Here is a 14859-nt window from a genome sequence, read left to right as displayed (position 1 = left end):
AAGAAAATTTAACAAAGATAATCTGACTCTTAAAGCACTAAAAACAGAATTTTGTAACAGAGTTGATTTGAAAGCCACATTAACACAACTAAAACTTTAATTAGCAGTCACAAACACAAAGCACACTCTCTCTTAGAAAAGAGCAGCAGTTTAGGAATCAAGGGGATGAGTGCAGACGCCTGCCTCTCAAGAACAGCAGCTGCAGACTCAGCATTCATGGTGGACTGTCACATGACAGAGGCATGAGAACCGTGGGAACCTAGCAACAGTATACAAACAGGATTCTTGGAGTAGAGAAATCGCCAACACGCCACTGAAAGGAGAATTTAATCAGGACAGACTATCAGTTCTTAAGTAGAAGGACAAACAGAAAACAAACCAAACAAACAAAACCTCACTGGGCCTAGCAGATGTGACTTCTCATGAGTCCTTTGAAGGAAGGATTTGAAGGATTCAGTCCTTTGAAGGACTGAAGAGGACAGCAGAGCCTGAAGGAGGAGTTACTACAGGTATTGGCTCTGTCCTCTCACAGCTGAGTGCTTCCATGGCTGCTGGCTCTGTCCTTCCTCTCTGTCATTGTCCTCTCTGGCATTCCTGAGGAGGCATTTTTGTACATGAACAATTGCTTCAAGAGGAAATTATTCATCCTTTGCAAAAGAATAAAAGGGAATGGCTAACCTTCGTCCAGGTACAAACTTACTATCCTACCAGGCAACCTCCACAGTACTCTCCTTCAGGCCATTGACAGAATTGGGAGACTGAATACTTTCTCCAACTTCTGCACCATAGAAACCCAAAGAGCAGAGAGAGCAAAAACAGAATATAATTTTTGGTGTGAGGAGGAAGGATTAGTTTTCTCATGTTAGTTTTTCCTTCATTTAAAATATCAGGACAGCCATACATTGGGCTTTTAACATTAATTATTGTAAATATTTGACATGTGTCATTAATATCAATTTAAATATTTAAATTTAATAGAACTATAAGAAAATATTTCTCTAAACCCTATGTCTGTCCCATTTAGTCAGAAGGAGTCAAACTGCTAACATTAGCTTGGTGTATAGTTCATGTATAGTGTTTCCATTATTTATGTCCCTGTTTTTTTGTTCTTTTCACTCCATAACTCTTTGATTTACATATACTTGTGAATGCCAGCACCACCAGTACACTTACTTCAGTTCTGACTTTCATGTAAAATTTTTTATTTTTAGCATTAAATACTTAGTTTATTTTTTTATGATTTCTCTACCACATCGTGAGAGATTACCACCAACAATCTCAAATTATTTTCTTAATGAGATCCAGTGAGAGATTTAAGGGCTCGCTGTGGCTTATAATGTCTGCCGAAAAACTTGTGCTGTAAACTTAATACCACATGCAGAAAGCTGGGTAAATATGCTGATCTTAGGTAATTCCCAATGACCTGAGATGAGTGTCAAGGGTCAAGAGCAGATGATGCCAGTACAATAATCTGAGAAGTTCTTACTGCAGGCCTACAGTCCTTATAAAATAATTAGTGGGCCATCCTGCCATGTCATGCTTTTTCATTACTCCCTGCCCTGAATGAACAACAAAAATGCTGCTCTTAAGCTTTGCTCTTCTTAGTTTCCCAAACTGGGCTACAAATGAATCTGTGTTCAAGATTTGCTCAGCCTCTGACATTGTGTTCTAGCAGCAAAAAGTGCACCAATAAAAGAAAACAAAACATTTTCTGAACCAATTCAATAATAAACAATTAAGGCCAATTGACAATTTATGTCTCTGGGGCAAAATAGGAGGTGGCATTTGGATTCTGTCCGCCTGGACTGTCCGTCTTTGATTTCATACTTACAGTTTTAGCATTTACTCTTGATCAAGATGTTAGTAAATGAAAAGTGATAAGAATGAATTATTGTTCTGTCCCACAGCATAAATGGACATGAATTAAGGTACACTTTAGTAGAAAGTTTAAAATGATCCCACTTGGGGCATGGTGGCTAACGGTTAGTTGAAAGGATACAAGTAGAAGATGAACCAGAACTAAAAGTGTATGAGAAAACTCATCTGGACCCATTATGTTTTAAGTGAATTTAAAATGTATTTCTTAAGAAGTTTGAACAGAGGACAGTACTATTTCTAGAGCCAAGTGCTTAAAACTATGAAAACCCCACTGCCAGGAATTGGACACCCTGTTGTGTGTAATAATTAGAAAACCAAAACCAATGTACGCTATCACCTGCTAGACACCGGCTTCTTCAGAGCTCCGAGGTAGCTGTCTTGGTCCCGAGGGCAGCTGTGAGTATGCTGTCACCAGCCCATGTCCCACTCACTACCTTGGAGCTCAGTCCTTGCCCAGTCTTCCCATCCCAAAGCCTGACCGAATTCTGTCTCATCTATGTTCTTTCTTTTGGGCTGCCTGAGTCGCCGCAGAAAGAAAACACCAGACAATCTTAGTTTAGAATCAACGGCTAACACGATCAGTAGACCTTGAGTCTACTATCCTAAATTCACCATTCTATGTTATCATTCTTCTGGTGGCAGATACTGGTGGATTCTGTCATGCCTCCAGCCTATGTCTTGTCTGATTCACTCCTGCATCCCAACTAAAATAGAGTTTCCTTTGTCCTGTGTTCCCTCTTTCTCCCCAGACCTGGAAAACCTGCCTCTTTCTTGTCCAGCGATTAGCTTCTTCTCATCTTTATTATTTAATCAAGTTGGGGAAAATTCTGCTACCTCTCACCTTTTTTTTCCAATGAAAAAAAACTTTTCGCCCAAATATAAATTGAGCATTACTATTGCCATTTTGTAATTTATAAAATATAAAATGTACCAAACATCCAGTCCATCATTTTTGTCAATTAAAGCACTCTGTTATCTATCCTAACTTAAAAAGGCTTATAATTTCATATCTGTTATGTCCTGATTTACCTTGTATGCTAACTGAAACCATTCTCTCAAATCTATACAATCTTTCTTGAAGTTAAACAGCTTGGGTTGGCTCTGAGACCACAACCAGTCTACAATCCTGCCAGATTTCCAAGAGCGACATACGATTTACCTGAAAATCTAGGCAACTTAACACAGCTTTCAGAATGGGGACAAATTGTAGAGACGGCTGCCTACCTGTAAAGTCCCCTGTATCTCAACAAGGTTTAGCATCAGTGTGACTGTTTGGTCCAGGAATGTCTGACAGACCTTTGAAATGCAGAGTTATGAGGGGTTGAGTACCATCTCTTGACAAGGATGATCAGTCAACTATTTCCCGTGTGTCCTTTTTCTGAATAGTAACATGTCTATAGACAAGTAGACAATTTCTGCCCAGTGCCTACCTTGCCACAATGTACAACCTCACCTGGAGGTAGATATGCTCAGTTTATTCTTAGAATCCACCAATGGGGAGCTGTTAGGAGCAGATATGTCTCCACAACCAATGATTAAATAACATGAAATGTCACGTTCTGTGGATTTCTGACATTTTTGAAGACTATCCATTTAAAGTAATCTGGACTGTTGTCTGTTAACTACTCTCAGCTATTTCTAGTAACAATATCTTGAAAATACCCTAACAATGAACTTGGTGCCATGAATTTGCTATCTGGCCCTTAATTCATATGTTTAATCACCTAAGATTGTAATGGTAGTTAGAGGGGGACTAGGTCTAAGCTTTGTATTCTCAAAATGTTTGTAACAATAGAAGAAATGTATACCAATGCAAACCTTAATTCTGTATCAAAATAAATTCTGTACCAATGTAAGAAATTATAACTTCAACGATTATAAAGATTTCTACCAAATGGGATTATGGCTACACAATCAGTTCTAGCTATATTCTCCGTGTTAAAGGCTGACAATTTCTACATTCTGCCTAAAGACAACCTTGGAATAACCATCTCCACACCCCAGACCCCCTCTGACCAGGTCATCCCCAAAGGCTCAGAAGAGAGAATAGTTTCTAAAACCAGGTCTCTAACAACACCGCACAGTGTAGTAGAAGGAGATAAAATGATTCTGAAAGTGACCTGGAAAGTTCATCTGTGTTGGCTAGCATTCTCAGCTCCTGAGGGAGGTGTGCATGCCTTCTGCAGGGGAAACTCATCTGCAGCCTAACCTAGAGGTGGCCCCTGCCAGTTAGAACAACTGCTGGAGCAAGAGTGTCACAAATATTAAGAAGCTGGTCGATCGCTTTCTGAATCGAATTTTGGCCAACTCCACAGGAAGGAAACCAGGTCTTCTAAAATCAATCTGGTCTAATGTTCATGGCTGGGGATCTCCCAAACCTGGGATTGGGACATACTACTGTTCTTTTTCACACTGATTTCAGACTGACTTCTAAATATTTGTGTTTCTACTCATGGATTAGTGCTATTCTCAATTTTGGATAGAAAACCGTTTTTTGTTTGGTTTTTTTTTATACATGGTCAGATAATGAGAATAGATGACTGTTAGTTATTTATGCTGAACAACTATCTATCCATCCTGTCTCCCATGTCAAGGAACACTGGGGGCAGTGCATAAATAGAATATAAAGGCCTTTGGTGGAGAAGAGAGGAGATCTGCAAAACCCTATCTTCTGGATGTTACCTGACCACTGTATTCATGGTTGCACAGCAGCAATGGCTGCCGTCACAAGATCTATCTGTCCTGTCAACATTCCAGCATGGAGGGAGAAGGACACAAGAGGCCTCATCCCTATATGAAGAGTTATTGGCCATTAATGGGGCAAAGAAGAGGCAGTGATTTTTAAACAGGGATATAATCATTTCTAAGTTGACCGTGATTCAGTAAATGGCCCCAGAGTCATGCATATGCAAGAAATCCTAATTAAGTTCTGTGCATCTCAGAAAAGCACAAAATCAGGGGTATAAAGATGGTGCATCTCAGAAAAGCACAAAATCAGGGGTATAAAGATGGTGCATGCTGGGAATTAGAATATCCCAGAGTGAGAGTGAGGAAGTTAGGAAAGGAAAATAGAGGTGAACTTGATTGAAACATGCATGCATGAAATTGTATATAAATAATCAGTTTATAAATAAGTTGTCATCTCTGTCAAGGTGAAAGCATTTGAAATGAAAAAGTATTAAGTTCAGAAAACTATAATATCTCTCTATGATTATTTTTTATTATTAAACACATTACATCTTCATGTTAAATAAATGGGAATTTATAAATGATAGTGAGGACTTATATTAATTGAGTTTCCTTATATCAAGTCCTCTTCATATTTATGAGATAAATTGTTATCAAGTCAGAACGCATCAGTCTCTACACCTCCTGAACTATTTTTGTCGTTAAAATCAGCTCAAGAGCCATCTGAATTTTTAGAATGAAAAAATAAAGAATATATAGTTGAGGAGAACTTGAAGATAATATAATTTGACTTATTTTTAAGGTTCCAGATAATTTCTTTTATAAAAACTCTGGTTTTCAATCATTTAGCGCCAGCTGGAACTTCTCCATGTGCGTGGAGGTTGCTATCATTTAAATAAGCACATTTAATTTGCAGGCACCTAAACTGATTAAATTTTTCTCATATTGAGATGAAGTATGCTTTCCCTACATTCAATTTAATTCAATCTTCTGAAGTTATTCAGGATAAGCCTAATCTCGCCAGTAAATGCTAGCTCATCCGATGTCACAGGCAGCTATCACAAATAGTTATCAAAGGCTGTTAAATTGTGTCTTTCGCAGCCTAAACTATCATTTTAGGATGTATCACTCTATCCATACACAACTCTTCTACTTATTTTCTAAAATCCACTAAAATTAGTGCCTCAAAATAAAGGTCAGTGATAGTTAATCATTGACCAGTCAGTTTAGCATAAGATCACATCAAGCTATTACTGGACACTGTAGCTAATATATTTTCCTACGCCAAACAATTCACTTTGGCAATTACATAATACTCTGTAGCATTACATTTAGAAAAATCATGTTTTTAAATGACACTGAGAATGATCCTGTTTTCAAAACCAGTAGTATGCTATCTTCCATGTTTGACCTCAGCTGTGGGTGGAATTGATTTTCCCAGAATGTATGATGGAGACCGTATCCTGCTACATGGGACTCTGATTTAATTGGAAACCAGTTTTTGAAAAGACCCTTGAATGATGTCATATTAAATTATGTAGGACCTCTACCTAATGAAACTGGCATGTTTAGAGAAGTAAAACTTCATCTTCATATGCACCCTACACATACTCATAAATAGAGACATGAGGTAGGTGATAGATAGATAGATAGATAGATAGACAGACAGACAGACAGAAAGATAGGTGATAGATAGATAGATAGACAGAAAGATAGATGATAGATATATAGATAGACAGAAAGATAGATAGATAGATAGATAGATAGATAGATAGATAGATAGATAGATAGATACAGAGAAAAAGACACTTTGGTAATTGACACAAAACTTAGACTAATGCTTCAGTGCCTCTACAGGCTACATGGTCCCTATTACTGCTGGTTAACACTAGAAGCCAAAATCCATAATGCAGATATTTCCGTCATGATTTCACCAAGGACATAACATATGTATGCCTTGATTTCAAACTTGTAACTTCCAAAACTTGGAAAAAAGCCTTTGTTGTTTTAAGATATTTAATTTGTGATATTATTCTATGAAATCCATAATATTCTTATAAATATTTTGTTCTGGGAAGTAAGATGCTACTCTCAATAAATCAACTATGAAACAAAATACAAATCAGGCTGTAAAATATTTATTGCACTCGAAGATATTTGATTTCTTCAGGAGATTTTTTTTTACAGCAGAGATCAGTACAGAAAGCCACAATTAATCAAAATACAGAGAACAACTCCTCATAGGGTTCCTAAACCCAAGACGTATATCTACAATATAAACTTAGAGGAAACATCATGGAAAGAGGAAATAGAAATATTCTAAAAGCCAGAAGACAATACCATCTGCTATGGGGTAGTGTCTGCTCTATATGAAATGTAATCTCACCAATATAGTGAGATAAACAAGATTTGAAAAAAGATGACAACAGTTGACAGGCCAACTTGGATCCACTCTTCGAAAATTCCTAACTACCTTCATTAATCATTATTCTCACCTACATATACAAATCCACATAACTTTCTCTGTCCTCCCTTTTACTGTTACTATTATGTATAAATATATAGGGATGACTGTTTGGGATTGGATTATGTATGGATGGGGGCTCATTTCTGAGAGCATATTGGATTTTTTCCAACTTTATTAAATTGGATATTTTTTATTTACATTTCAAATGTTATTCCCTTTCCTGGTTTCCAGGGCAACACCCCCTAACCCCTCCACCTCCTCTTCTATATGGGTGTTCCCCTTCCCCCTCCCCATCCTCCCCCCATTACTGCCCTCCCCCCAACAATCTAGTTCACTGGGGGTTCAGCCTTAGCAGGACCAAGGGCTTCCCCTTCCACTAGTGGCCTTACTAGGCTATTCATTGCTACATATGAGGTTGGAGCCCAGGGTCAGTCCATGTATAGTCTTGGGTAATGGCTTAGTCCCTGGAAGCTCTGGTTGGTTGGCATTGTTGGTCATATGGGGTCTTAAGCCCCTTCATCTCTTTCGGTCCTTTCTCTGATTCCTTCAACGGGGGTCCCGTTCTCAGTTCAGTGGTTTGCTGCTGGCATTCACCTATCTATTTGCTGTATTCTGGCTGTGTCTCTCAGGAGAGATCTACATCCGGTTCCTGTCAGCCTGAACTTCTTTGCTTAATCCATCTTATGTTGTTTGGTGGCAGTATATGTATGGGCCACATGTGGGGCAGGCTCTGAATGGGTGTTCCTTCAGCTTCTGTTCTAAACTTTGCCTCCCTATTCCCTCCCCAAGAGTATTCTTGTTCCCCTTTTAAAAAAGGAGTGAAACATTTGCATTTTGGTCATCCTTCTTGAGTTTCATGTGTTCTATGCATCTTGGATAATTCAAGCATTTGGGATAATATGCACTTGTCAATGAGTGCATACCATGTGTGTTTTTCTGTGATTGGGTTACCTCACTCAGGATGATATTTTCCAGTTCCATCCCTTTGCCTGTGAATTTCATAAAGACATTGTTTTTGATAGCTGAGTAGTATTCCATTGTGTAGATGTACCACATTTTCTGAATCCATTCCTCTGTTGAAGGGCATCTGGTATCTTTCTAGCTTCTGGCTATTATAAATAAGGCTGCTATGAACATGTGTCTTTGTTATATGTTGGAGCATCTTTTGGGTATATGCCCAAGAGAGGTATAGCTGGGTCCTCAGGTAGTGCAATCTCCGATTTTCTGAGTAACCTCCAGACTGATTTCCAGAATGGTTTTAACAGTCTGCAATCCCAGCAACGATGGAGGAGCATTCCTCTTTTTTAACATCCTCCCCAGCATCTGCTATTGCCAGAGTTTTTGATCTTAGTCACTTTGACTGATGTGAGGTGGAATCTCAGGGTTGTTTTGATTTGAATTTCCCTTATGACTAAAGATGTTGAACATTTCTTTAGGTGCTTCTCAGCCATTTGATATTCCTCAGGTGTGAATTTAGCTCTGAATCCCTTTTTTTTAATAGTGTTATTTGTCTCCCTGCAGTCTAACTTCTTGAGTTCTTTGTATATTCTTGGTATAAGCCCTCTATCAATTGTAGGATTGGTAAAGATCTTTTCCCAATCTTTTGGTTGTCATTTTGTCCCAACAACAGTGTCTTTGCCTTACAGAAGCTTTGTAGCTTTATGAGATCCCATTTGTCAATTTTTGATCTTAGAGCATAAGCCATTGGTGTTTTGTTCAGGAAATTTTCTCCGGTACCCATGTGTTCGAGATTCTTCCCCACTTTTTCTTCTATTAGTTTGAGTGTATCTGGCTTGATGTGGAGGTCCTTGAACCACTTGGATTTAAGCTTTGTACAGGGATGAATCAATCTGCCTTCTTTTTACATGCTGACCTCCAGTTGAACAAGCACCATTTGCTGAAAATGCTTTTTTCCATTGGATGGTTTTGGCTCCTTTGTCAAAAATCAAGTGGCCATAGGTGTGTGGGTTCATTTCTGGGTCCTCGATTCTAGTCCATTGGTCTATCTGTCTGTCTCTGTACCAATAACATGCAGTTTTTATCACTATTGCTCTGTAATACTGCTTGAGTTCAGGGTTAGTGATTCCCTCGGAAGTCCTTTTATTGTTGAGGATAGTTTTAGCTATCCTGGGTTTTTTGTTATTCCAGATGAATTTGCAAATTGTTCTGTCTAACTCTATGGAGAAGTAGATTGGAATTTTGATGGGAATTGCATTGAATCTGTAGATCGCTTTTGGTAAAATGGCCATTTTTACTATATTAATCCTGCCAATCCATGAGCATGGGAGATCTTTCCATCTTCTGAGATCATCTACAAATTTTTCCTTCAGAGACTTGAAGTTCTTCTTATCATACAGATCTTTTACTTGCTTGGTTAAAGTCACAGTGAGGTGTTTTATATAATTTGGGACTATTATGAAGGGTGTCATTTCCCTAATTTCTTTCTCAGCTTGTTTCTCTTTTGTATCGAGGAAGGCTACTGATTTATTTGAGTTAATTTTATACCCAGCTACTTTGCTGAAGGTGTTTATCAGGTTTAGTAGTTCTCTGGTTGAACTCTTGGGATCACTTACATATACTATCATATCATCTGCAAATCATGGTATTTTGACTTCTTCCTTTCCAATCTGTATCCCGTTGATCTCCTTTTGTTGCCTGATTGCTATGGCTAGGACATGGAGAACTATATTGAATAAGTAGGGAGAGAGTGGGCAGCCATCTCTAGTCCCTGATTTTAGTGGGATTGCTTCAAGTTCCTCTCCATTTAGTCTAAAGTTTGCTACTGGTTTGCTGTATATGGCTTTTTATTATGTTTAGGTATGGGCCTTGAATTACTGTTCTTTCCAGGACTTTTATCATGAAGGGGTATTGAATATTTTCAAATATTTTCCCAGCATCTAATGAAATGATCATGTGGTTTTTATTTTTCAGTTTATTTATATAGTGGTTTTTGTTGATGGTTTTCCATATATTAAACCATCCCTGCATGCCTAGGATGAAGCCTACTTGATCATGATGGATGATTGTTTTGATGTGTTATGGGATTCGGTTTGCAAGAATTATATTGAGTATTTTTCTGTCAATATTCATAAGGTAAATTGGTCTGAAGTTCGCTTTCTTTGTTGGGTCTTTGTGTGCTTTAGGTATAAGAGTAACTGTGGCTTCATAGAAGGAATTCTGTAGCACTCCCTCTGTTTCAATTATATGGAATAGTTTGGATAGTATTGGTATAAGGTCTTCTATGAAGGTCTGATAGAATTCTGCACTGAACCCATCTGCACCTGGGCTCTTTTTGGTTGGGAGACTTTTAATGATTGCTTCTATTTCTTTAGGAGTGATAGGGTTGTTTAAATGATTTACCTGTTTCTGATTTTACTTTGGTACCTGGTATTTGTCTAGGAAATTGTCCATTTCCTCCATATTTTCATGTTTTGTTGAATAAAGTCTTTTGTAGTAGAATCTGATGATTTTTTTGAATTTCCTCTGATTCTGCTGTTATGTCTAACTTTTCATTTATGATTTTGTTAATTTGGACACACTCTCTGTGTCCTCTGGTTAGTCTGGCTAAGGGTTTGTCCATCTTGTTGATTTTCTTGAAGAACTAACTTTTGGTTCTGTTGATTCTTTATATAGTCCTTTCTGTTTTTACTTGGTTGATTTCAGCTCTGAGTTTGATTATTTCCTGTCTTCTACTCCTCCTGGGTGTATTTGCTTCTTTTTGTTTTAGAGCTTTTAGGTGTGCTGTCAAGATGCTGATATATGCTCTCTCCTGTTTCTTTCTGCAGGCACTCAGCGCTATGAGTTTTCCTCTTAACACAGCTTTCATTGTGTCCCATAAGTTTGGGTATGTTGTACTGTCACTTTCATTAAATTCTAAGAGGTCTTTAATTTTTTCTTTATTTCTTTCTTGACCAGGACATCATTGAGTAGAGCATTATTCAACTTCCTTGTATATATGGGCTTTCTTTCATATTGTTATTGAAGACCAGCTTTAGCTCGTGGTGGTCTGAAAGGATGCATGAGATTATTTCTATCTTTCTGTATCTGTTGAGGCCTGTTTTTGTGCCCTATTATATGTTCAGTTTTGGAGAAAGTACCATGAGGTGGTGAGAAGAAGGTATATCTTTTCGTTTTAGGATAGAATATTCTAGAAATATCTATTAAGTCCATTTGGTTCATAACTTCTGTTAGTCTTTCTATGTCTCTGTTTTATTTCTGTTTCCATGATCTGTCCATTGATGAGAGTGGGGTGTTGAAATCTCCTACTATTATTGTGTGAGGTGCAATGTCTGCTTTGAGCTTTAGTAAGGTTTCTTTTTTGTATGTAGGTGCCCTTGTGTTTGGAGAGTAGATATTAGGATAGAGAGTTCATCTTGGTGGATTTTTCCTTTGATGAAAATTAAGTGTGCTTCCTTATCTTTTTTGATGACTTTTGGTAGAAAATTGATTTTATTCGATAGTAGAATAGCTACTCCAGCTTGCTTCTTCAGACCATTTGCTTGGAAATTTGATTTCCAGACTTTCACTCTGAGGTAGTGTCTGTTGTTGTCTCTGAGTTGTGTTTCCTGTAGGCAGCAAAATGTTGGGTCCTCATTAGGTATCCAGTTTGTTAATCTGTGTCTTTTTATTGGAGAATTGAGTTCACTGATATTGAGAGATATTAAAGAATAGTGATTGTTGCTTCCTGCTATCTTTGTATTTGCAGGTGAGATTATGTTTGTGTTCTTGTTTTCTCTTTGTTTTGTTGCAAAATGATTAGCTTCTTTCTTTTTCTAGGGTGTAGCTTGCCTTCTTGTTTTGGGCTTTACCATTTATTATCCTTTTTAGGACTGGATTTGTAGAATGATATTGTGTAAATTTGGTTTTGTCATGGAATATCTTGGTTCCTCCATCTATGTTAATTGAGAGTTTTGCTGGATACAGTAACCTGGGCTGGCATTTGTGTTCTCTTAAGGTCTGTATGACATCTGTCCAGGATCTTCTGACTTTCATTGTCTCTGGTGAGAAGTCTGGTGTAATTCTGGTAGGACTGCCTTTATATAATACTTTACCTTTTTCCCTTACTGCTTTTAATATTCTTTCTTTGTTTTGTGCATTTGGTGTTTTGACTATTATTAAAGAGAAGTTTCCTTTCTGGTCTAATCTATTTGGAGTTCTGTAGGCTTCTTTTATGTTTATGGGCATCTCTTTCTTTAGATTAGAGAAGCTTTCCTCAATGATTTTGTTGAAGATATTTACTGGTCCTTTGAGTTGGGAGTCTTCACTTTCTTTTATACATATTTCCTTAGGTTTGATCTTCTCATTGTGTCCTGAATTTCCTGTATGTTTTGTGCTAGTAGCTTTTTCCATTTTACATTATCTTTGACAGTTGTGGTGATGATTTCTATGGGATCTTCTGCTCCTGTGATTCTTTTTTGTATCTCTTACATTCTGTTGGTGATTCTTGCATCTATTACTCCTGATTTCTTCCCTATGTTTTCTATCTCCAGGGTTGTCTCCCTTGTGCTTTCTTTATTATTTCTATTTCCATTTTTAACTTCTGGATAGTGTTGTTCATTTCCTTCTCCTGTTTTGTTTTTTTTTTCCAGTAGTACTTTAAGGGATTTTTGTGTTTCCACTTTAAGGGATTCCAGTTGTTTACTTGTGTTGTCCTGTATTTCTTTAAGAGAGGTATTTTTGACCTTCTTAAAGTCCTCCACCATCATGATAAAATGTGACTTTAAATCTACATTTTGCTTTTCTAGTGTGTTTGGATAGTCAATGTTTGCATTGATAGGAGAATTTTGCTCTGATAATGACATGTAGTCTTGATTTCTGTTGCTTGGGTTCCTGTGCTTGCCTCTATCCATCAGGTTGTCTCTGGTGTAACCTTCTTTTGGTATTTCTGACAGTGACTTGACTGTCCTATAGACCTGTGTGTTAGGAGTGCTGTAGACCTGTTTTCCTGTTTTCTTTAAGCCAGTTATGGGAACAGAGTGTTCTGCTCTCGGGTGTGTAGTCATTCCTGTCCACTGGCTTTCTGTTGTCCCTTTGGGCAGGAACCAGAAGGGCCCACCCCTAGTTCTCCTAGGTCCCTGTGTGCAGGGGGTCCAGATGGCACTAGGCATATTCCTTTAGAGTCAGAAATATGGGCAGAGAGAAGTCTCCTCTGATTTCCTACGCATGTCTGCCACTCTGAAAGTCTAGCTCTCCCTCCCATGGGATTTCGGTGCAGGAAGCTGTTTGACCAAGTCCATTCAGATTCGGGCAATCTGGACTGAAAGGCTCCTGCAGCTTGACTGCTCCTATCTTCCTATGCCCAGACACACTGTACAGTTTCCTCTTGGGCTAGGGATGTGCACAAAGGTTGGCAGAAGTGGCGGTGTTTCCTGCCCTGAAGTCTCGGGATTGCCCAGGGGTTTGGGCTCTTCAGGAGATTTTTACTAATGTGAATGATAAAGATGCTCTCAGATAGAAATAGAGGGCATATTCTAATATTTATTTTAAAATTTCTCATTATAAAATAGTAAAAATAATTGGTAGAATTTTACTTATATATTGCATACTAGAATATGGAGGTGATGAATTTGCATGTATAGATTAGGATGTTTCTCAGTAAAATATTGAATTCTTCAATACATGGTAAAATATGAAATGATATAAAATATTGATCACTAGTCAAAAGATTAAGAAAATAGGTACTAGAATTTGGAGTGTTTTAGAGTACTTGTTGTTTTTGCAAAGGACCCAAGTTTGGTTCCAAGCCCCTATAGTGACACAAACTGTATGTAACCCAAATTCACAGGGGATCCAATGCTTTGTGTTCTCTGAGAACACACATGCTGACTATTTTTACTCATATACACACAAATAAGCACCAATTAAAAATTATGCATATTTTAAAAATAAGTAAAAACTAAAATTGAACAGTTGAGAATTGCTTAGCATTGGTGAGGCTTCAGAGTGAGGGTGAGAGCAAGGGAAAGGGTTCGAGTGCAGGCAGGTGGGATCAGGAGAAGGAGTGGGAGGCAGAGAGGAGGAGAATAACAAAAACAAAGCAAAAGAAAGAAAAATTAAAGAAATGAGGGACATAGAGAAGAGGGAAGCAACAGAAGGAGAAGAGAAGAAGAAGGGAAGAAAGGCAGAGGAGAGAAGAGAAGGTTAAGGGATTGGAGAGGAGGAGTGAGGCATGTGAATCAAATAGTCCAAGAATCCCTTGAAGGGTAGCTCACAGTAGATATCTCCAGTGCTGGAGAGTGTCTGTGCATGCCCAGGCTCAGCTCCTTTCATGCTGAGATAATAAATGTCTGCTTATGTGCAAAGATGAATAGTCATTTGTTACAGTATTCCCTGAAAGCTCACAAGTGACCTGCTGTCTATCATTGCCCATTTGAAGTGTAATCAATAACTTTCACACATAGAGCTCCTTAAATTATTCATCTACCAGCCCAGTGTGAGTGATTCCAGAGGCAGGGATCCTTACATGGCTAAATTCCGAAATCACTTTCTTACAGGAGCGATTCAGAGGCTCAGGTTATCATCCAGACTCTATCATTCTCTCTAACTGTGTAGAATAGCCAATCAGAAGAACAGGATAAACAATGAGAATCGGGTTTCAAATATGAAACAGTATTTTAGTGACTTTACCAAGAGGCAGTGAATGTGTATCCCTTCCCATACACCGAAAGGTGGAGCATTTCCAACTGATTCAAATCATATAACACCCTAAAAACAGATATTCAAAGATTTTTGATATATATTAAATATTTTACATATATATATATATGTCCTAGAAGATGCCATAAATGACAGAGGGTTTGTGATAATGTTTCCATTACAATTTTAAT

At 37.9% G+C, this 14859-nt stretch overlaps 1 long non-coding RNA gene across 2 annotated transcripts in view; it reads left to right on the top strand.

The window, feature by feature from the left end:
- Nucleotides 1-286: 286 nt before the first annotated feature.
- Nucleotides 287-14859, top strand: part of LOC102548237 (uncharacterized) — an 87636-nt gene continuing 73063 nt past the window's right edge. Inside the window, exon 1 of one of the 2 annotated variants that reach the window (XR_010064533.1) lies at nucleotides 287-509. This is a non-coding gene — a long non-coding RNA (uncharacterized LOC102548237). The remainder of the gene's footprint in view (nucleotides 510-14859) is intronic. The other variant, XR_010064534.1, reaches the window with a different exon arrangement.

The sequence above is a fragment of the Rattus norvegicus genome, chromosome 2 (assembly GCF_036323735.1).
Source record: "Rattus norvegicus strain BN/NHsdMcwi chromosome 2, GRCr8, whole genome shotgun sequence".
In the NCBI taxonomy this organism is placed as follows: domain Eukaryota; kingdom Metazoa; phylum Chordata; class Mammalia; order Rodentia; family Muridae; genus Rattus; species Rattus norvegicus.
This window is presented reverse-complemented; position numbering and strand designations above follow the sequence as displayed.